At 35.9% G+C, this 21,606-nt stretch overlaps 1 protein-coding gene across 1 annotated transcript in view; it reads left to right on the top strand.

Annotated features, from left to right (window-relative positions):
- Positions 1-21,606, top strand: part of Mmp16 (matrix metallopeptidase 16) — a 179,262-nt gene that overhangs the window by 104,387 nt on the left and 53,269 nt on the right. The window lies entirely within an intron of this gene.

The raw sequence follows: 21,606 nt of genomic DNA, 5'->3' as shown, positions 1-21,606 counted from the left end.
ACCTTATGTCATTTCTCCTTGTGCAATATACTCTAACATACATAGTATGCTACACTGTGTATTTTGTATTATCTTCAGTCCTAGTATCACAATTACACTTCTTGTTTATAATTCTTCTCCTTCTCTTTTGTCTTTCATCTATTTAATTGGGTTATGGCATGACAATGTAATTAATTATCTTAATACCATCTATATTGTCTCATAAGCAAATTTCTAATTGCCATCATTATGTTCTGATGGTTAACAGCAGTGTAACAGCTAGAAAATCCAATCCAAGAATGAGTTCTCCTTGTACACAAATGTACATTTTCAGACCAAAGAGTCCGATGATGCTTTAGTGTTCAAATTCTTCATTTTTATAATTCAACCCTGAATAATTTTCCTTCCTTGCTCTTGTAAATGGTGCTCTACTACACGGTGTATTGCTTTTATGGCAACTAATCAGCTAGTAAAACTCTTAATTCTCTTTGATGAGTTAATGTTTGTCATAGAATTAAGTTTTGTTAGTTCATGAAAACATTTAGTAGATGGATTTTGTTAATCACCTTGCTCTTTTTATGATACACAGAGGTTAGTAAAGTCATGAATAGTGTAAATTTGCTAGGGCTAAATTTAAAACTAATCATCAGTTTCAAAGGACAAATCAATCTTAATGTTTACCAAAATAAAATATGTGATACTAACTCGAACTTTCAAGTTAATAGTTCTGTATTTTATAGTATTAAGTTAGTCTTACCTTATTAGTATATTTTCTGAAGCTAATGAGAGAAAGTCATAGAATTTTTATGGAGGAATGAAAAGTCAAAGCTTTAGAGTCAAACATATTTATATTTAAATGTTGGTTAACTGATCATTATCTCAAATAACCTGCAACAAATTTGTTTCAATTTGTACTGTGAAATTTATATTGTAAGCTTTGAACACTGGAAGTCGAAATGTTTTCAATGTATACTGTGTGTAGAATATGTTTTACTTACTTATAACACTCCATTTCTAATACTGAAACATTGGCAGTCACAGTTGAATGTTACCCGTTTCATTCATTTAGTGTGTGTCCTCATAAATTTAAATTATGTAAATATTGCATAAGGATTATGTCTTTCAAGCTGTCTATATTTTCTCTTAAATTACTGAGATCGTCAATAAAAGTAGCACTTAGCTTTAGGTTTCTGCTCTACTAGGTAGTAGGCAGAACATTTATAAATAAACAAGTTTACTGACAAAAGAAAAACAAATGAGGATTTGATTATACAGGAAAGAAAAATGTTTACACTAATCTGACTGGGACCAGTACTATAAATGCTTATGTGTTTCATTTGATTTAAAAAGTTTTCCAAGGAATGTGTCAGTGGAAAAAAAATCTCAAATATAGCATGACCTAATACTTGTAGCTAGGTCAAGACATGTTTGACCAGATGTTTTCAAGAATACATCTATTTTTCTTAATTTGTACTGTGGATTGTAACTTAAAGTATAATCATAATATTCTTGTGATGTAAAGCTCCAGCTGTAATCTTAAGCAATATAATTGATATCTGCTCATAAATTTTGAGGAAAAAAATATCTCTACCAGTCAATTAAGACTCTTGCTCTGGGAAGAATCCTAAAGGAAAAATTTTGCAAAATAACAGTGTTTCAGAATTGCTAGGGATTAAGGGCATGTTAATTGACATCTGAAAATATAATTCCATAACGATTTACTGCTTAATTAAAATTCAGAATCTTAAGCAGCGAGAGCTAGCAGCTAGATGGTGTCAGTCTAGAGTATTGATCGTTTCTTATAAGAGCAGCCTCCAACTTTGCTCGTGGTATTAATAGATGTGAAAAGCATTCATACAGTTTTACATCCTAGTTTCTAAAAGCCAACAAGGTTATCATTTGGTAGCACAGATTAACAAAAGGCACAATTCCGACATCCCTATTGATAAGCTTTGCTTTTCCTATAATTTGGTCCTGAACTACCCTGGCTTGTTTACCTGGGTGGTTTTCTTCCTTTCATCCACAGCTCTTGAGCAGCTAGAAAACACTGCTGCCTGGTTTTGCAGCAAAAATATGCAAATGAAAGAGCCTCTTGATAAGTGCCTTGCTCATTTTGCACAGCATATTACCCCTCTAATGAAAGCAATTTGAATTCTGTCTACCTGAAGAAAGATAAAGACTGTCACAGACTATCAGTAACCACAGATTATTGTTGCCTACTCTTTGACCAATTTGCTTATTGTCATGATGCCTTTTAAAGCTCAAGCTAATTAGCACTAATGGAATTATACCATAATTTTATTAAAACATTTACATATGAATGCATCTTGAATAAAACATGCTGTCATTTTAAAATTTATATTGAGTTTTCATTTGTGAAAAAGTTGAGTATGGACATAGTAATTCTAAACTGAAAATATTTAGCTAGGCAAGGTTTTTAAAAGCATTTATTGCCTTGGTATAATGAGAAAATTTAACTCTAGCAGAATGTTAAAATCTATTTTGAGTAATAACAACTTATTCTTTTCTAAGATATGATATAATAATAAATGTTTAGGTAGAATTGCCCACCTTAAAAAAAAAGCATCACACCCATTGCTTTTGTATAAGCAGGTGTCTAGCACAAGATTTCAAGCCAGTCACCTACGAGAGAAAAAAATAACCATGCCTATAAAATGATATATAAGTATATTCAGAGAATTATCCTGAAACAGGAAGAATTTCATTATGATCTATGTTATAATACTGTTAATATGAAAGTACATTTCAAGGGTCAAGGATGAAATACTTGTCTGACATTAAGAAACCCTGAGATGATGTCCATCACTGTGTGTGTATGTGTGTAGGGGTGTGTGTTGCAGTAACAGATTATTGTTTCTGAGTTCACTGTCTAGTGTAAAGAGACATGCATAAGGTGATCACCACTATCTAACAAATAGGGAGTGGAAATGATATAATAATTTCACTGAAAACCAAACGTTAAAAGTATATTGTTATTAAATATGAAATGAGTAACTTTACCTTAGACCTTAACTTTCATGAGTTTACCTTCTCTTATGAGAATGCCTATGTGGGTGTCTCGATATTGATCTTCATATTGACCACAGAGAGTCATTGAAAAATGGTATAATGGGTCACAGAGAAACATGTTTCTTGCCAGAGGCAAGAACATTAGATCTTCTTGTGCTGCACCAGGCTTTCTGTTCTCCTTCCAGCTACTGCTACTACATAGGGTTTCTCGGGAGACTGCATGTTTTTCCATGCTGATATTTTTTTTTTATTTTTATTTATTTATTAAAGATTTCTGACTCTTCCCCACCACCGCCTCCCATTTCCCTCCCCCTCCCCCAATCAAGTCCCCCCCCTTCATCAGCCCAAAGAGCAATCAAGTTTCCCTGCCCTGTGGGAAGTCCAAGGACCACCCACCTCCATCCAGGTCTAGTAAGGTGAGCATCCAAACTGCCTAGGCTCCCACAAAGCCAGTTCGTGCAGTAGGATCAAAACCCATTGCCATTGTTCTTGAGTTCTCAGTAGTCCTCATTGTCCACTATGTTCAGCGAGTCCGGTTTTATCCCAGGCTTTTTCAGATCCAGGCCAGAGAAGAAAAGTGTCAGGTGACAAGAGAGTACTTTTAAAGATGTTTATCAGTCAGTCCACAGTCTGAGCGATTATTATTTATGTTGTCTGTCTTTAGGTTTCTGTTTATTGAAAAAAGAATTGCTTGACTATATGTTAAATGACCTAAATGAATCCTAACACAGGAGTAGTTACTGAACTTACTGAGATGCAAAATTCTTAAAATAACTTATTGTCACATACATTTTAAACATGTTTTTAGTAAAACATGAAGAGTCTATCTTTAAAGTAATTAGGCATCATATTCAAGAAGGACGTTATTTCTTTATTTACTAGAGTGGCTTCTTCATTCCTAGAATATTACTCATTTTATTATGTTTACTTCATTTTACTAGATCCAATACAAAGTTAAACAAATGTTTGTTGTAGGAAGGCTGCTTGTTTGTTCCTGGCTTCCCAGAACCAAAATAATCAATCACACAGAAGCTGTATTAATTACAACACTGCTCGGCCTATTAGGTTATGCATATTTCTAGCTCACTCTTATCTCTTAAATTATCCCATTTCTATTATTTTATATTTTACCATGAGGCTCATGGCCTACCAGCAAGGTTCGGGCTAGCAACTTGCATCCTTCTGCTCTAGTGGCTCCATGGTATCTCATGACCCTGCCTTTTTTCTTCCAGCAGTCAGTCTAATTTTCCCAGCCTAGCTCTACTTTGCCCTATCAAAGGCCAAGCCAGCTTCTTTGTTAATTAACTAATAAAAGCAACACATGTACAGAAGGTCTTCCCACAGCAAATGTTAGTTTTTAAAAACAATTAAATTCTGTTGCATTATATGATTATCATGTGGTATTAAATTATTTTTTATATTTAGATCTTCATAACCATAAAAATAGCATATGAATTGAAACAATTATATTTGAGAAGTTTTAATTCCTGTCAAAATTAATAAGGTATAGAAATGGTTCTGGGCTTGCCTTATTTCACATACATACACACACACACACACACACATACACACACACAAATACATTGGAGCTTATACTGTATGAGGATTCCATCTTACTTCTTGAAGGTCTTTCATATTATTTACCATTTTCCCATATGCTTTTCTCTACTACTTCCTCTTTGGTTATCTTTTCATCTATTGCTATGACCTAAATTATTCCTATAATAATAATTTATAAAAGCCTTCATTTGTTTTAGCTTTTCTTTTGAGCTCCAAATCCAGATTCCACTTTACTGCCCCCATGGGGTTCTCAGAGTATAATTTAAAAAGAAAACTTATTGTGTTCCTGTACTTGACCGTTGTCATCTTTTCTGTGTTTTAATCTATCAGAATCAGTATCCATCTCATTGTCCAGAGCAGAAACTGGCTTTCGACCAAAGCTGTTTATTTGTATTTGGCATATTTTTATGGTCTTTATTTTTTAACACTTTTCATAATTAATTGGTCTTATAGCTCCCTCCCTCTTTGCTAGTTTGTACATTCGTCACCCATGGCATTCTGCAAACGATCTCAGTATTTCTTAAGTTGATATGTTTATTAGGTTGTCTCTGGTCAGCCTGCTACTAATTTCAAATGACGAGACTCAGTCCCCCTTCAAAGTCATGAGAAATGGTTTGTTTCCTTATCTGAGACCTCACTGGTTCATATACGTCTTTATCTTAAGAGGTGCCATTGTTTCATAACTTCCTTGCACCTCTTTGTTCTGAGAACTGTAGACTGACTGAGGACATTGTGATGGGGTTAGCATCTCTGTTTGAGCTCTTCGTGCTTTTTTTTTTCCTGTTTATAACTCTGCTGTCTCAGACTGAGCTCATTGATAATCAGGGCTGTGTGTGGAATCTGATTCTCAGTAGACTTTTGTTTGATGAATAAATGCATATAGTGGAATTCAGTTGATTGAAATGCACTTTGATTAGAAACTTGTAAAGGACAATAAAGATTAATAAAAGAACTTTAAAAGGACTCAAAGGAAGAAATACTTGTATAAAGAATCAGTGAAATCATGGTGGGATAAGCTGCCCACTCATTGTTGAAAAGGAAAACCTTTATTTCTTTTTATAATAGAAAAGCTTATTTTGGGAAAATTCTATTCATATAATCATCCAGATATGAGCAGACTGAAGATTAACACATAATAAAGCTGTCAATATTAATATTTCATGACAAGTCATCAGAATAAGCCTACATACATTATCAGCATTAGATCTAGATATTTATAATGTGGGTGATAAAAGCATCTAGAGGATGACATATTTAGCCAGAAAAGTTAGTATAATGAAAAGAAGGGTGGGTGCCAAGAATAGTTCTATGACATATATTACTTCAGAAATAGGAATGTTGTCTCTGGAAAGAACAATGTCTGAGTAATTATTAGAATCTGTTAAGGGTACACTTAAGAAGATATAGAGGAGATGATTGAATAGTTTGCTTAGATTGTTAGAGTCTTCAATGGATTGCTGTCTTCTATGGGCGTTTTGATTTCAAAACACCTTCTAAAGATTCAAAGTTATAATGCACACATGACCGAGTGAGAGAGGGGGGGTGGAGAAAGCATGTATTATTTGTCATCCTGGGTCTGTATTAATTAACTCAGAATAGTTGTTTCCAGCTCCAGCTCCTTACCTGTGGGTTTCATAAATTCTATTCCTTTATAGCTCAATAGCACTGGATTGTGCATATGTACTATATTTTTGTTTTTCATTTATCACATGATCAACACTTTTAATTTCCTGACTATTGTGAATAGAACAACAGTGAACATGAATGCCAAATATCTCCAAAGTAGACTATAGAGTCCTTTGGGAATATAATGATTGGTATTGCTGGATTGTATGATATATCTGCTTCTCAGTTTGGGGAGAACTTCAGCAATGATTTGCATAAAGGTTTCACCAGTTTGCACTCCCACCAGCAGTGAATAACTGTTCCATTTTCCCCCTATCTTTGCCAGCATTATTTTTAGAACTACTTCAAAATTTATTTAATTCTAAAAACCATTTAAAAAGTGGATATTCAGCTCTTATATTTTCCCCTATATTGAACTGAGCAAAATTATACTTGGTACTGGAAAATTAGCCATCTTCCCCAAGACCAGTGTATCATCTTTTTTATAGAACAAATGTCGAGAGAGCTGCAGCTTTGAATTGTAACTGCAATTAGTGTGGACTCCTAGTGTCGTCATAAAACAACAACAACCACCAAAATATTTCTCCATTAATACTCCACTCAATATAATTGATACCCAATTAACCATCCTCAAAGACGGCCACCAGTGATCAAACCTTAGTCATGGCACCCTGACTCACTGTACACAGGATAACATCGTTCCTCTCTAAAGAAAATAAAGGAGACAATAGTAAATCACTCCACAAAAAAATCCACAATGACAATTTCCAACTTAGGCAATCTTTTTCTTATCAATCACTGTGGAAGTAGTCATATGTCATGTTAAAGGTTGCCTAGGCAACATATGAAATGAATGAGCCAGGTGAGAGCTTCTCCAGGAACAAGTCTTATCAGAAGCTTGAATGGGGCTTCATGTACCTACTCAATTATTTTGATAACTCTGCCCCACATATATCACTAAAATATCCATAGATTATTAATATAGGCAGCACAAAGCTTCCCTCACATTCCTAATCCTTGAAATTATGAAATAATGACATTTCAGTTAAACTGACTTCATATTTAGAAATAAATCCATTACCATTGTACTTATTTTTTGTATCCAAAAAAATGAATAAAAACTTATACCTAAAATATTTCCCACCTTCTCAAGCACAAAAACTCAATTTCATCACAAACAAAATCTGTTATTTTCCACATAAAAAATCAGTTCACATGATTTAGTGACACACACACACACACAGAAACTCAGACACGCACCCTGTTTCTCTGCAGTTGAGGTAGCTACTGGTAAGTAGCATTTTGCTATCAAGTTAACTAAGAAAACAAAACAGGGAAAGGACAGAAGGAATATTTTAAAATATGCAAGTGTGTTTCATAGGGAAATTCTCCCTCTGAGAAATACAGATGTCTCAAAAGCACCAGCATGTCGTTACATAATGAATAGATGTAGTTCACTTTTTCTTCTTTAAAAGGGACTGGGCCATCTTTGATAACCCAACAGATACTAAAACATAACTATAGACCTACAGGGCTACATGTATAATAGTATTACTATATTATGCTGTAAACATGAAGAAACATACAACAATTAATATTTTGCTTTAGAAGAACTGTTTAGAAGTAAGTTATATGTTCAGAGATACTAGAAGGTAGGTTGGAGAGCAGAATTTGTACTAGACTATGGGTAATTTTAGTGGCTTTTTTAAACTGGTAAAAAACACTCTGAAGGTTTTGTATAAATGTCTATGTTAATGAATAAGCTGCCCTCCAAAATGGGCTGCAGATATTGTCTGTAATCAGTTACCCAGAGACACCTGTCCAATAACCGGTTTGCATTCTTGGTAGGGATGCTGTAGAACACACACTTTTTCTCTGAGTTATGAAAACTCATGGAAACCAATGATCCACGAGCAAGTAGTAAAGAAAGTGCTACTACATTTAGCATCAGCAGATTTTCCTTCTTCATGTGGTTACATTTATGCCTTCATGTTGAGTTTATATGATAGACTTTACCCTACTTTCTGTGTTGTGTTTACTATCTATAATAAATTGAGTCATGTACAAAGGAAAATCTGTGTTTTCAAAGACACCATGGTGGGCAAAAACATCTCTATATATTATTTTGCAGCTTGAGTTATTTACTCCAAACTTTTATTTTTTTGAGTATTGTACATGGGTAAACATAGCTCCATGAAGAGATATTGTGAGAATTCATTTCTGCGGCATAGGGAGAAACCCATGCATGCTAATTTTATTCCTTTTATTCCAAATGAGAAAACTGCTTCCCAACATTAGGTTTCTTGAAATTAAGGGATTGGTAAGGTGAAGAGAAACCATTAGATACTGGCGTCCATGACTTTTGTGTCTTAGTCAGTACTTCTCATACGGTTTTAATCTATTAGGTTGTAGGAGAAAATGCCCAAGTTTACAGTAAAGTTATTATATTAGAGAGATATTTTAATAAACTCTGTGAAAATCATGAAACAGATGCTTCATTCATTATTGAAAAATCACATGAACATCACACGAGAACTGACAACATATATAGATATACATATATCTATATACACACACGTAATTATATAGACATTTAAATTATACTTTCCTTCCAAGTCATGAATCCTAGAAAGTAAACATTATTCAGTACATTTGAAATTCTTAACTGTTCTGCCAACAGAATATTCTGCCAAATCCCAAGCTACAATTTTGGCCTTTCATGTTTGTTTATTTAGGAAAGAACAAGGTATTTTGTTATTTTATTCAGAGTCTTAGGTACATAATATGTTGTATAAATCACAACTTAAAGTTTAAGTACATCTATTATTTTATAAAAAAAAATCTTTCATTTCCATTTTTATCCTGCTGTTTCAGTTTCAATGTTCTAAAGGCAGATAAGGAAGGCACTTAGTGACACCACATCCTCTTCCAAGATCCAGAAATAGTGTGCAACATTTTCTCAGTGAATACCAGGCCTAGCATAAAACTTACGGTTTCATTCATATGTTCCACTTATTTATTTAAAGTCTATCACTTTACTAAAATACTTTTGATGAACTGCTCCATCTGACCCCCATTAGCCCTAACTAGACAAATTATCCAATTTGTGATCTTGAATTCTACCTTTTTTTATTCATACATGAATGATAATTTGTTGATCAAACTTTCATGTTTCAACTTTGGAGCACAAATTTTAGCTTAAATTATTATTATATAAAATGAATTGTACAATGGCAAACTTTTGCCGCAAAGGTCTTGAGCTATTAATTACCAGATCTAGGTAATCATTATATACACTAGTCCAGTAAAATATGTTGAATTTTTTCTGTAGTTAAAAACAGTATGATGGAAAGATGCACAAGAAAACATAAAAACAAATGTATTGTGTGTGTGTGTGTGTGTGTGTGTGTGTGTGTGTGTGTGTGTGTAAGAGAGAGAGAGGGGAGAGAGAGAGAGAGAGAGAGAGAGAGAGAGAGAGAGAGAGAAAGTGGGAGATAGAAAGATAGAAGGAAACCCACTTTGAAAATGTATAATTACACTAAACTGTTCAGCTCAAAATTGTTTTGTATTTCATGTAAATATTTGGTCTATACAAAGTAACTTTTTGAAAAGAAAACCAGCAGTCGTAGGTATTGAGAAAATACTTGTACTTCAGAACAACCACAAAAAAAAGTATGAAAAGACTCCTCCAAATTACTACTGAAACCCTACATTTAAAAAAATATGAAATATCTACCTTTTTATTTTCTTTTGAGAAACTCCTCAGCTTGAGGAAAAGGCTCACCATCAGGAGGTTGGGACAAGGCACAATGAAGCAAGGATGTTCTCTATTATGCACATGTTGGATATCTGTATTACTGTTTGCTTAATGGCTCTCTATCAAAACACCTGAGCATAGGGTATAGCTTTTTTCTTAAGTAATGAAATTTCCACCCCTAAGCATTAAGTCTATGATATGTGATGGTGCTGAACTAGATAAGTCAGTATGTGGGAAACAATAACATGTTGATTCTCCTTTGTTACACTCTTCACACTGAAGTTTATACACTCTTTTTTGAAGGCGTAAGTATCTCAGGAACTCGCCATTTTGTCCCAAGCTTCCTTGAATTTTACTTTTTCTTTATGAAACAGAGCATACCAGGAAGTCTCCAGAGTGTAGGTGAGTACACAGGAACCACACCATCCTATCTCTGTGTGCATCTTTCTTTTATATATCAGTATTATTTTCTCATGATGTATGGTCATAGATCAATCAATATTCTTAGGTGATCTGTGTTTGCTGATGAACACTTCATAAGGGAATTTCCGCTCTTTCAGAGAAGAGGAAAGGGACTCATTCCATATCCTCACATGTCACAGAGGTGAGGCTCTGGTCTTTGAGAAAGACATTAAGTGGGAAGAAAATGAGGAAAGGCTTACATGTTATCAACTAACCATGCATGGACACTGTGTCCTCAGTTCTCCTTAGCTGTGATTATCTCCATGAGACATGGACAAGAGAGAGTCCATTAATGTTCTCCTATAGATGATGAGGAGCGACTACAAGTCCCACTCATCCCTAAGGACATGTAATTGGCTCACAGTTTGTAGGGTGGAAGACCTTTTCTCTATATGGTGCCCATTCTTTCCTAAACAACACTTAAACCATGCTCCTGTGAGTAACCCTAATTAGACATAGCGAGAGTAATTGTTTTGTTGTTGTCTGACTCTCTGTCCATAGTTTTCTCGGTCCCCTCTCTGTTGTCAAAGGTCATTACTGGCTCTCTACAAAAAGTTGAAAGAGCGGGGCTAGACTAAGACTTTTTATTAAATTTCTAATTTTCTAAGATTTCCAATTTTCTAATTATTTGAAATAAATGCTCCCAGAAAAAAAAAGGAAATTTACAGTATACCATTGGAAAGAAATTTATCTATAAAAGTAACAAAAAACTAAGGAGGCAGAGAAGTAAGAATATCGTAGTATTAAATCATATATAAACCATAAAAATCCATCTCAGCTGTACTTCCACAACAGCAGTTTCTTCACTGTCAGACCAGAAAGTTCTCCTCAGTGTAAAATAAAACAAGTTGTGAGTGCTTGAACTCTCAAGCTAAGGTAACAGTTATTTTGTGAACATAAGCATTATTTTGTCAGGGAGTCTTCTAATATTCGGGCAGTCCCAATCTCCAACTTTAAGAAGGTTTTGCAGGGCAAGCTGTAGGAGCTAAGTATTTTTCCATGCATGTGGACTTGATCAGCACAGGACAGCCTTACTGTATATCAGACCCATATCACTGTAATTACAATAATCCTTTCTTTTGTGTGAAAAGCTCATGGGGTCAAGAAAGGGGTACTTAATATAACAAAGTATATGTGAGAACTGATTTTCTATCTATAGATATAAGCAAGTGAATAAAACAGCTTATAACCTACTTTCTGTCATTTCCTTATCTCCAGCCATAATTCAGTTAAGCATAAATTGGTGCAGAAATGCCAATTTCAGATACTATGTGAAAATAATGTGACATATTCATTTTTATTTGTTTTGTTTTTGTTTTTGTTTTTTTTTGTGTGTGTGTGTTCTGAGACAGGGTTTCTCTGTAGCTTTGGAGCCTATCCTGGAATTAGCTCTTGTAGACCAGGCTGGGCTGTCCTCGAACTCATAAAGATCTGTTTTTCCCTCCTGAGTGCTGGGATTAAAGGTGTGTGTGCACTACTGCTGCCTGAATGAAATGTTCATTTCTTAAATGGGAAGAATTTTCCAATTATCACTGTATCATAATTCTATAATTCTTCAAATGACTTTCAAAAATCAAGTATGTTTACTTTTGAAAAGTTATTGAAAAATCTAAGTGATATTTTGTGTTTCTGGCAATAACAAGTGGAAAATGAGACAAATCTACATGGAGTTTAGTCAATAAGGAGTTATCAGTAAGTCATTTTAAATGTGAAAGTTTTTAAGATGTTTTCATTATTCTGTCACTTAATAATTTTTGCTTTTATCATTCCCTTCCTCATTTCAGTCCTTATTCCCTAAAAATTTTGACTTACTGAGTCAAAATTTGATCTTTGAGAATCTTATACATGTATGCAACACATTTTTATGCCATTCAGTCCCTATATGTGCTTGGGTATGGAACCATCCAGTGTAGCTTAGGAAACATCCTAGAGACAACACCTTTGAAGAAAACTGACTCTCTTTTAGAAACTGTGAGTTTCTAATGCCTTCCTTTTCCTTTAGCTGCATAAACTCTCTAACCGTACTCTTATACTGAAGTTAAATTACAATGCTGTATTACTGTTTGACTCTCAGATATTTTCTCAATATTTACTATGATCTGAGAAGTAGTGGTGAAATTTCTTTTTCATCTCAAAAGATAAATGTTTGGGCCTGAAGAGAGTCTCAGAGATTCAGATCAGTGGTTGCTTTCCAGAGGTTCAAGTTATTGTTACCACATAATGGCTCACAACTATCTAAAACTGCAGCCCTCGAGGATCCAGTGCCCTCATATGATGTCTGTGGCACTGCACACGTGTGCTGCATAGACACACTTCCAGGTGAAACACTTATGCCTGTAAATGGAGACTGCTTCTTTTTTTCCCAACCACCCAAACCCAAATAACCACACAAAAACTTTAACAGTTACAACAATGTTTGGCCGATGGCTCAGGCATATTTCTAGCTAGCTCTTACATCTTAAATTAACTCATATTTATTAGTCTATGTATTACCATATGGCTGTGGCATTACCTCATTGTTCTCCATGTCCTGTTCCTTCAGTGGCCGATTGATGTCTGATTGACTCCATCTACTCTTTATATTTATCTCTGTTCAGATTTCCTGCCTGGCTTTACTCTGCTAAGCCATTGGCCAAAGCAGCTTCTTTATTAACCAATGGTAATACAATATATTCATAGCATACAGAGGGGAATCCCACATCACATTCCCATAAAATAATGTGTGCTTTAAAAAGTTACACTTTTTGACTATCAATATAGCTAATCAGTAAAGTTGTTTGTTGCCAGATCTGATAAAATGAGTTTAATCCTGAGATTTATGGGAATGAAAGAGAAAACTGACTACTCTAGCCTTTGAATGTGCATTGTAGCACTTGTGTGCACTTGCACACACACACACACAAATAAATAAATAAATGTAACAAAAGGAAGTTCAAGAACTTCATGCCTGATTTGACACTGGACCAAGTGAGGAACAAATAACTCTAATCATTAGATGCAAATGTGTTTAAGTGTTGGGTGAGAATTTCCGCAGATTCTCAGTTTTTCTGAGAGTCTAATGTGCTCAAAAGAAGTTCATACTCATTGAACTCAACTCTCACATCCTTAACTAAGAGTAAAAGTCTTCAGCTAGGCATGCGAGTAGATGCCTGGAATCCTAGCATTCAGAAAGAAGAGGCAGAAAGATTAATGCAAGTCTGAGGCCAGTCTCCTTAACAAAGTGACTTCAAAGACAACTGAACTATATAGAAATGTCCTAGATAAATAGACAGATAGATGATAAATAGCTGATAGACAGATAGATAGATAGATAGATAGATAGATAGATAGATAGATAGATAGATAGATAGATAGATAGATAGATAGATAGATAGGTAGAAAAACTAAGGGGAGAACAAAAATCCTATCATGCTCTTTGGCATCTATGACACCCATATTTTCGGGCACACATTATAAAAAGCATTCATGTATTATGATAAGTTGCTTATTAATAGTTTGTTAATACAAATATTTCCTTGTGTATGCTAAGTCATTAGTAGCTTTTAAACCATGTTATTTTGTGGTTGCTGTTTCGGAAGTTATAGCACACATTAGCAGGAGTGCTAATCAGATAATACTTTGTATTATTCAAGTAATGACATATAAAATAATGCAAATCAGTTCCTGGGAAGTAGCCTTTGTGAGTTATTATATGATTATGGTTGTCTGCATAGCCATGAATATTGATTTTCTTTGTACTAGCCACAGAGAGGTTAGCAAGCCTTTATGATGGTCCTTGCCAATCAGACTAGGATGCCCTGGGGAAAGCCAAGCACAAATAATCTGCCCGTGAATAAATAAGATAGCACGTTAACTGAGAATGTTCCTAGAAGCTTAACTAAACTCAGCTGATGAGGAAAAACACAACCTGTATTTATTTCAATACTGTGCTCCAATTAACCATGTCTTTCTTCTTTTCTAGCAAGATTTTTCTGAACTAAGACAATACAGAGCTAATTGACTACAAACTTCATAGCCATACTGTAGCCTAAATGAATAATTAGCATATTTTAGCCTTTATTATCCAAAGGTTTTCATAAGATTTCCACTAAAGAAACCCAATTTAGACCTTAGTTGCTCTAATTATATTGATTTACTTTACAGTGTTTATTTAACTTATTACTTTCAGTTTTATTATTTGTATAGGTTTTTGAAACTTTTTACTGAGTTTTGGAAGAAGATTTATTAGGTGGTGATTTGTTTACCTCGCATTTTAATGCTCAATGTTTGGTTTTGCCTAATTGGTACATACTTGTAGCGGATTTTGAAAAAACTGTCATTCAGATGGCGCCTATGTTTTTAGAGAATGTTCTGAAATATTTTTTAAGTAAAACCCATACACTGACCCTTTATTCCTGTTAATTGAATATGGGCTCCATTACTGTAGAAAAAAAATCTCACTGCAGCCAGACTTGTAGACTTAATGAAAAGAGAAAACAACATTCCTCTCCACCCCCTCTACTTTCACCTCCTCCTCCCCTCCTCCTTGTCCTCTTCCTCCTCATCCTCCTCCTCTTCTTCTTCCTTTATGAAATGAATAACCTCTGTCATATTTCTCCATTACCACAATGTTCTGCATTCCTAAATGCCCTGAATCAACCAAGTAGAGAACTCTGCACTGAAACCTTGAGCCAAATCAAATCCTGCTTCTGTCACATGACTGTCAGTAATGATGTCAAAGTAGTGCAAAGCTTCACTAACAAAATTCACATGATGACGTTGTAGCTCCCAATGTCTAAGTTGTATCTAGAAGCCCGGGAAAGTAGATGGTCTTAGATGAGAAGTTGAGCAAGGATCTACTTGTTGAGGTGAGTGTCTTTGATGGATAACATATTAAGCCTTTGTTTGCCTGGTTCCCCAAGCTGTGTTGTCTCAGAGAGAAGGTCACAGTGTGTAAGCCAGGAGGAGTGAATGCCCTGTCCACAACCAATTATGTCACTTTTTGATCTCAGATTTATCACTTCACAATCTGTTTAAAAAAAAAAAGCGTCTAATTTTCAAACTGTCCAGTTTCTAGCCTTTTGTCGTATTAGAGTAGGCAGTCTGAAACACATATTAAATTTGAATACAATTCAGCTTTAATTAAATGAAGGAAACAAATACTATTACTACAGACTTTTAGAGGGAGCTATTACATGCCAGCAGTATCTTCTGAGTAGGTGAAATGATAGTCTGGCTCTTTTTTTTTTCTTTTTGTAAGACCTGGGGAAAAAAAGTGAAATACATATTTCCAACATACCAAACTCATGATTGTGACGCTTGTCTGCATGTGAAATTCTTGTTTCTATTGTTTGATGTAATTTTTGTAACTAACAATCTACTAAAACCTCAGCTTCTTCACTTTTAAATTCTTAATAATAAGATGTACCATGTTGGCAAATAGATGAGAAAATACAAATAGAGCATAGAGCGTTTGGTACTCTACTTTGAACAAATAACTATTAACTTTAGCTTTTCACTGAAAAAACTAGCTGTGAATGTAGTCACTCAAGACAAAGAAACACATTCTGTCATATCTGTACTCTAAGCATTGAAAAATGTTCTATTAATCAAAATGCAGTGATGTGCTTTTAAATTTCTGCTCATTATCTTAAATGTAATTCAGCATTTTAAACTTAAATATTTAAAATTTTTCAATCTATTCATGTTCATTAGTCATTTAATTCACAGGTGAATATTAAAACATCAGGAACTATCAAAGTTTTATAATAAAGTTGTTAAATTATTTACAAACATGAGAGAAACAGAGAAGCAGAGCAAGAGAACTGAGTTGGGTATTTAGAGAAGGCTTTACAGAGAAGATAACTGGAATTTGCTTTTAAAGATATTAACCGCAAGTGGACAAATAAGATATGTAAAATAGTAGAAAAAGAAGTTCTAAGTTTCAGTATATTTTATAAAAATACGCAAAATATGCCAAATTTATGAAGCTCGAGTACCATAGATATTATGTTTATTAAACTGCACATAGGTGACCAAAACATAAAAGTATAAGCTAGGAAATGAGAAATTTAAACCTCAGGTTCTTGCTTACAATTGAACAGAACGCAGCATCAAGTTATGGAATAAAACAGAAAAAGGGATCCAATGATGTGGGTACTACAATGTTTAATAAAGCTTATAGATGTGTGTTTTCCATGAACTTATATGTATAAAGTTCTTTATAATCATTCATTATATTCAGGACTTGTCATTGGTGGAAGCAACTTCAAAAAATGCATGAAGTTTTACAATAACTTAGGATAAAATATAGACATAATTATGACAGGAAAATTACAAACAATTCATTATCCCTCATAACACTCAGTTTAGCATTCCATATGGTGTTGGAATACACAAAAGGAAAGGGATTAGAGACACAATTGAAAGACACACACAAAACTCAAAATCTCGCAAGAGCAGCAAGTGCTATTTCTGCACCGAGAACAGAAAGGCTGATTTCTCCTTTGTTGCCTGCTTGTTGATACGATCAGGCATATTACAATCTAAAAGCCTAAATAACGTGAGAGAACGGGACACTGTGGAAGCAGTTATTATTTCCAGCGTTAGCAAAGAGGTCCGGTGCATTCTGATTACCAAACCTCATTATGTGCCAACAACTTTTGTTCCTCGCAGAACTCAAATCACAGGGTGGTGCTGTATTTAACAACTTACCCTTTTAGATGATTGTGAAGCTGCCCGTGGTGTTTAATCACATTATTGCCAATCATCAGCAGAATGGTAATGACTGGGGAGACTCGGCCAATGTTTCTGATTAAAGCGCCATGCTTGTAGAGCAGGTCAGAAGTTCATATCCTAATTCTGTTAACTTTCTTCTAAAACCTTATTTCCTCATTCTGCGAGGAATCTCTCTAGTTCTATCTCGAAAAATCAGGCTGGCGGAAAACCTGAATAATTTCGTGACTTATTCCTGAAATTACTTCATTTTGGCCATTATGATCTATTTGCTGTTCGGTGTAGTTATTTTATTTTATTCCTTTTACAAACTAAGAAAAAAAGTGACCAGGAGACTCTTTCCCTGTGAGATCTGAAGTGTCTTTTATAATTTAGCTAGGCCCGTGGCCAACAGCTTAGTGGATGGCTGAAAGCGGTTTTCATCTGCCCAAGTACAGGGCGGTTGGGTCCCACATGTTTACTTAGGCACTGGGCTCCTGCCATTTCTGTTTCTACAGAAGGCAAGTTGGTTGATACACAAGGTAGAAAACACTGAAGATTGAATTTTTTTTTTCCTCTTCCTTTTAGATGAAAAAAAAAAAGGCAAGACAGTTATTGGGACTTCTGCCTAAGAGGCTGTATCTGTCTTGCCACATGAAGACACAGAGAATCCAAAGCCACATGGACCTCACTGTCCTATTCCTGAGCTCACATTTAACCAGCTGTTGGCTGTAAAAGTTACTGTCATCTTTTGGGATTTCTGCTCGTAGACTGGCTGCCTTGATTTTCGCTACTCTTATGTTTATTTTATCTTCGTTTACTTAAAAGTTACGCCCATGGTGAGAGTTTTCTTTGACTTTCAGCCCACTAATAGAGCATTCAAGCCAAAATTCCTCTATTTTGCCCCGGTTCGGTATGCTTGGAAGCTGGTCTACCACTGGCCAGAAACACTTAGTGTTATTTGGAGGAACAAATTTGTTGTTTTCAGATTTTGTGATTTTTTAATTATAAAGGTGTTTGCAGTTGGAGTTAGATATTTTCTGTCTAAAAATTGTTTTTTTTTCTTCAATGCCTCTTTTCTTGCCTGAAAATAATTGTTGATGGCATAATTCTTCAGAGTCTCTCAAAATTACATACCTGCAAACACACTACCATACCTCTTCAGGAATGACTCTGTTTTTCTTTCTGCTTCTGGAACTGTAATACCCCCTGAAGGTATGTTCCAATACTTGCCCACTCTACATGACTTCCATTTTAAAACCTCTTTTCTTTGCTAACCTTGCAGACCTTTTTCTCTCATTCCTTGTTCTCTGTAATCTTTGTGACTCCTATAAAGAAATGGAGCATGTCCTTCATAACATATAGTTGTCTTTTCTTCCGTGTCTCCTGTATGTTATCTGGAAACATAAACTTTTCCTGCTAGTCACTGAGAAAAAAAGGAAGTAGTAGGTACTATTGTTCTATTCTCTTAAGCTTCCTCTGAGCAATGCTTTCTTATCATTTTCTCATAGAGTTATTGTTACCTTCTAGTTCTTTGCAGGATATCTAGAGGAGCATTTCAAACCACAGTTAGGTGAAATTTATATTCCTATTTTTAGTACTATATTTCAAATTAGTTTTCTACTGCCAGATATGTTCTGTTCTTTCAAACTCGCTGAGATATTAAATATCTTCTTTGGGGCAGTCAATGCCTTCAGAATTATCGAAACTCATATAAGTCATACTCAATATCAGTCTTTACTCAAAATATGCAGAAAATACGTGAGCAGATAGTAACAATAAAATATAACCATCACTGAGTGCATGGAGTGTTGCATTGGGCTGTGGGAGTGTGAAAGAAACAGCCGACCATAAGGCTCTCTGACCTGAGAGCAAAACTTCATAGAAAAGGAAATTTTAGTCTGTGATAGAGAGCAATTCTAAAGAAATGAGGATCCAACACCTTATAGGGGAAAGGACATTCAAGAAAGGAGATAGTTTAACAGAGACCCTAAAGACAGAACTGTTAGAAAAATCTTAAAAAGAGCCTCTCTGCCAATACAAAATAACTCCAATTAAACCGGATTAAGCAAATCAAAAATGCCCACATTTAATAAATTCCTTGCTCTTGAGTGGCCAGGAGTGTGGCAGGGGGAAGACAGAGAGGGAGAGCACATGCAAAACCGGAACTACTTGTTCCTTTTTCTAGCTTGGTGAGGGGTAAAGACTTGGTAGGCTTCCTGGAGGTAGAGTCTGGCCCAAGGCAACTTCCAAGGGGAGAGGGCCTAAGATTGAGCTTTCTGCTCCATTGGCACCCCAAGGATGGATGCCAGGGACTGGTGTGACGCTTCCAATCATCCCAGAGTCCTTGGATATAGGAGCATCAGCTCAAGTTTGGCTACTTCCTGTGGGCATGGGGCAACATGGGAGAGGGGAACCTGGGAGTTGGGCTCACACTCAGTGAGAGGTGTGGCTGGAGCGGCATCCAGTTTGCTGTCATCCTGGAGTCCTCAGGCAGCTGTTTTCTGAGGGAGATGAGAAGGCGGTGGCTAGGAGAACAAAATATTGTTATTTTTGCCCTATGAAATGGGGCTAGCCATGGGCTAGGATAGAATAGCAGATAAAACCAGATTTTAGTTGGCAGGTGTCCTCGATCTAGAAGAGTTGACACCAATGGTGAAGTCCCAGGAGCTGTTGCAGGTGTTTGGTGTTGTCTGGAGAGCGCTTTGTGCGTTGGTCTTGGCCCAGGCAGCAGGGGTGACTGTAAAATATGCTTGAAAATGGGTGGAGTTAACAAAAGGCTTGTGAGACTGTTAGTTTTTATACACCTGAAACCTGTTAGTCTTGAACTATGGAGCTGTTAAAGAGGCATACCTGTTTGTATTTTAGCAGGACACTTCACAAATAAATTAGCAACCAGTACCTTCAAATGCCATTAGACAGATCTGGGAGGGATAAATGCACACACACACACACACACACACACACACACACACACACACACACAAAGATACAGCATTTTAGCTACACAGGTAATCCCAAGTCCTCTCTTTGGTCTTAGCTGCTGAGTACAAGAGGCCCAAATATTTTTTTCTGTGGGGGTGGAATATTAATCTGCCTGTCTTGGCCCGATGAGAAGATCAGTTCCCCGAGTGAAGCATCCAGGAAACTGAAGAGGTAGAAGGCTGCCTTTTGCTGTGTGGGTTGCTTTTCCAAACCCAAAGGTCTTCTGTCTTCTTGAAGGAGCTAAAGGAGCTGCAGAAGCTGGCATGGCTGTGTTACAAGCACTTTTGTTAAAACGCTATACCCCCAGATCTGAAAAGGCACTTGAGAACTAGGTACCATTACCTGTTATTTACACTCAGCATATAAGCTAAATTTAGGCATGTGTTTGATCCAATGAGTTACAGTTTACCAATGCTAGTAAATGTAAGAAGATTAAAAGGAATATTTTAATAAGTCAAAGAATGTTAGCACATGTGAAGTACCCTTACCAAAGATGGTGGACTAGCACATGTGGGTACCCTTACTAAATATGGCAGACTAGCACATGTGGGTACCATTACCAAAGATGGAGGAGAGGTTAAAATGGAGACTACCCATGTGTTTGTATTTTTCCAGAGCTGCTGTAATCTGGAGATATAAGTTTTATTGATCTTAAACAGGCATACATGCACACAGAAATATAATTCAAGCACATCGCAAAAATAATTTACACATTCATACTGTGGCCACATCATTTTATCAGACAATAAAGCACTTTTAGAAACCTGTGTCAGTTGGCCAATTTAAAATCCCCGTGTAGTTAGTCCTCTCAGGGAAGCAGAGCAAACAGCTATGGGGGAGGGGCCCATAGTGAGACAAATGGCAAATAGCTTAGAGAAGCAGGGAGGGGGGAGCAGAACAGGGCTGTGGAAGCATGCATTTAGAAACAGTGGGCTTTTGGAGAGTTGTTAATTTACATTAGATAGCCCCAATTTAAAGGGATTTTTTGTAAAAGGCCACCAAAGGGCATTTCAGGAATAGGCTTGGAATTGCAATAAACCTACTTTAAAATCTATGCCCAATTGTGTAGCTCAAGTCTATCACAGCACATCCGCCAGGACAATCCTTGAGCAGAAAAACGGGGCTGTGAAAACTGAATGGCAAGGATCCCTGGTCATTCAATCTTAACCTCAGCGAAAGCTCCGGGTTTTCGCCACATAGGTCAAGCTTTTGGTGCAGACCACAACTTCAGCGAACCTGCAAAGCAAATGAGTTACCCCGGGAACCCTACTGCCATAAGCAAAAAGGGTAATTCACTGAGTGAAGCTGATCTTGTCTGGCAGAGAGGACAGGACTTGAGGGAAGGGTATTTTCCAGCATGTGGCCCTGGGACCTGGGACCTGGGCCCGTGGGCAAAACAGACCCTTTCGGTAGGGAAACTCCATCTGTTAAGAAAAATAACTCCAATTAAAACAGTTTAAACCAAATCAAAAAAGCCGATGCTTAATAAATGCTATGCTCTCAGGTGACTGGGA

The sequence above is a fragment of the Alexandromys fortis genome, unplaced genomic scaffold (assembly GCF_014885135.2).
Source record: "Alexandromys fortis isolate MF-2015 unplaced genomic scaffold, M_Fortis_MF-2015_v1.1 scaffold_18, whole genome shotgun sequence".
NCBI lineage: Eukaryota > Metazoa > Chordata > Mammalia > Rodentia > Cricetidae > Alexandromys > Alexandromys fortis.
This window is presented reverse-complemented; position numbering and strand designations above follow the sequence as displayed.